The sequence below is a fragment of the Sinocyclocheilus grahami genome, unplaced genomic scaffold (genome assembly GCF_001515645.1).
Source record: "Sinocyclocheilus grahami isolate Dianchi unplaced genomic scaffold, SAMN03320097.WGS_v1.1 scaffold343.1, whole genome shotgun sequence".
NCBI classification, from domain to species: domain Eukaryota; kingdom Metazoa; phylum Chordata; class Actinopteri; order Cypriniformes; family Cyprinidae; genus Sinocyclocheilus; species Sinocyclocheilus grahami.
Window position 1 is genome coordinate 1330283 of NW_015505522.1, and position 3119 is coordinate 1333401.

The following is a 3119-nucleotide window of genomic DNA, read 5'->3' on the forward strand; positions in this document are numbered from 1 at the left end:
GTGTGTAGTAGGCCTGGGCGATAAAACGGTATCGATATTTATCGACGGTACACCTTCTTCGATAACGATAGAAAAAATGTTCGATATGGCACATGATATAGGCACGTGCTATGAGACAGCACACACAAACACGCACATGAGTGCTGTGCCTGCCTGTGATGAGGAGATTGTGAATAAAGAACGAATATTAGTCTAATTTGAAATAAACATCTGCATTTGAATGTTAGGTGTGCATCATCAGTTGCGCGCGAGATGCGGTGATGATGTAAGTGACGTTGTTGCATTTTAATGTTTTGTTAGTGTAGCCCACGAGACGCGCCGCTGCTGCGTTATTCATTCAAAATATTAGAGAAATATAGAAGCTCGATGCGGAGAAGATCTTGAATGGGTTAAAACCGAACCCAAGCCATTCAGACAGAACGCATTTTTTAGACGGACAAGTACGACTGCTGCACTCGCGTCTCACACAAGAGATGTAGCCAAGCAAAGATAAAACAGTTTAAACTTTTAGAAAACACGTCGTGAATTTGTAGAGGTTTATTCCTTTTCACTGCGTCTCGTATGTTTTAAATGCAGTCTGCGTGATCGGCGCTTCGACTCTTTGGATTAAGCAATGCATAAATACATGATGCTGTTTTGTTCATAATTGTTTATGCAATTTACGAAATTATATTTGATTTTTATGAGTTAATGTAGACAGTTTGTTTTTATAGACAGTTATTTCCTTGCGTTGACAATTTAAATGCGCTGCATTATTTTGCTCATTGCGCCCTCCTGTGGCCTCGGGAGACAAGACAAAAGTTTCCTTAAAACCTATTTAATCTGCATATAAAACAGTAGAAATTTGTTTAATTTTTATTTTGTGTTTGATTGTTAAAACAAAAAATATTTGTTGTTCGTCTCAATAAATTGGGTTAATTTAAAAAATACAGTAGTTAAATTTTTTTTTTTTATTCTATTGCTCTGTTTTCAAAAAGGTTATAAAAAATGTCAATAATCATCTATACCGAATGATATGAAACATTATATCGTCGATACATTTTTAGCTATATCGCCCAGCCCTAGGTCAAAAGTAATCAACAAGTAGTCTGATTATACTACCTAAAATGTGTAACGTTATTACGCTACCAACTCCAATTTTTATCATTTGGAATCAGTAACGGACTGCAATTTGTAAGTGATCTACCCAGCAGCACTGATGCCAGCCCACATGAAAAAATACTATAGTAATTTATAGTAAATAAATACTAGTGTTTTTGAACCATACTATAGTAAAGTACTTGAATTCATTTGTTGTGACAAGTCTATAGTTGCTGTGGTAAAATAACGACTATAGTAATATAAACAAATTACTGTACTACGTTTAGTACAGCTACACTACAGTTTACTGTAATACAAACTAAAGCATACTACAGTTTATCAGTTCACTATAGTTAATACTACAGTATGCTGTAGCATTCATTAATAAAGTGTTGTAAATACTATAATATATACAGTATTATAATACCATTTACTATAGTATGGTTCAAAAACACTGTAGTATTTACTATAAATGACTATAGTATTTTTTCATGTGGGGTGCTATGATCTTCTGTTTGATCTACAGCACTGGAGAGCACTGCATGACATTTGATGTCAACTAACCACATGCATTCAGACCCGTTCATTAACTGCAATGGCACACTAGATTAGTGTAAAACACAGCTCCACCGAAGAACAAACGCATGATACACTTTTTGTTGATTGCAAACTAAGAGAGACACATGCTTAGTCCCCGCCCCTCGAGCGCAGCCACGCCTCCTCCGCGTGACGTCACGCCCCAGTGTGCCGTGAGCAGCAGCAGACTGTAGGGGGCGTGGCAGATGACCCGAAGCATGCTAGGCCAGCATTCAGTGCTCATAACTTAGCATGCCACTAAAACAAACCACTGATTAGAGTTTAAACAAACCATGCGTGTTCAGGTTCAATGCACTGCACTTTCAAAATAACTTTTTTTTTTTTGCAGAGTAGAAGAACTAACCTTACAGTTGCACAGAAGAGTTTATCAATATGACTGACAGATCAAAAACAAGACAGGTTTGCAATCGCATCAATCTCTGTAGAACTTAACGTTATATAGAATTACGCTCATCTGGAGCTCAAACACCCATTCTGAGAAGATGGCACGCGTTCTTTAGCTTTACCTTATTTGCAGTTTGCACAAGAGGGATGTCCTCGATGCACAGAAATCAGGGGAGCATCTGAGGCCAGGCACATGTAGATGAATGTCCCCTCCACAGCCAGAAATAAAAGTTACTGTCGGCGGATTGAATCCACAGCAGCGCCCATCCGACGCCGTTATCCGTCGACTTCGCCAAATCGCAAATACGTTCCACTTAATTGCGGCACGCGTTTAAATTGCGTTTATGTCCAGTATGGCGTTCCATATTCTGTATATGTGTCGCCTGCGTAAACAAGACCGGCTGCGGTGAGGCACCTCTCAAGCTAAAGCAACATAACAAGCTCACACTTATAACTCTTTTGGCGCCATATTAATGACGTACCAAAAATTTCCGTAAGCAGCGAGCGAAGAAACCCCCGTTAATGCTCGGAAGCGTCACGTACGGCGGAGAACAACGCGGCGCGAGCGCGTTGCGTTACCTGTCAAGTTCGAAAACGTCCATCAAGAAGCGAGCGTGAAGAAGAAAGTCAGCGGCGTCTCTCCTCAAATGAGTGAACGGGGCGGTTCGCTGAAATAAGCGAGCACTTTACAGTGAGTCCGGTGGGGGGAGCCGTGGACAAACACGGAGGAGGAAGTGCTGTTTATGACTTCTTCAGCTCTGTGTGCTAGTAACACTGCATGTTTAGAACACAAACACGTGCCAAGTTTCTCACGAGCGAACGTTCTACAAAGTCACGTGTGCTTCAGACAAAACAACAACAACTGTAGCTCGGCTGAAGAGCAGGGATGAGGGGCCCCAAAACATACCTGGACCCACAAATAGCAATATATTCAAGTGGCATTTATTAAAGAATCACACTTTTCGAGCGTGGTATAAAACAACAGATCTAGTCAGTGTTGTGGTTCTCTGCTGTGTGAACCTGAGAACTAACTTCACACATCCACTGAAAAACCACCA

General features: G+C 40.5%; 1 protein-coding gene across 1 annotated transcript in view; it reads right to left on the bottom strand.

Annotated features, from left to right (window-relative positions):
• LOC107603227 (protein Jade-1) overlaps positions 1 to 2795 on the bottom strand; it is a 32447-nt gene extending 29652 nt beyond the window's left edge. Inside the window, exon 1 of the mRNA XM_016295969.1 lies at positions 2184 to 2795. The gene's annotated coding sequence lies outside the window, so the exon portion shown is untranslated. The remainder of the gene's footprint in view (positions 1 to 2183) is intronic.
• Between the last annotated feature and the right edge of the window lie 324 nt (positions 2796 to 3119).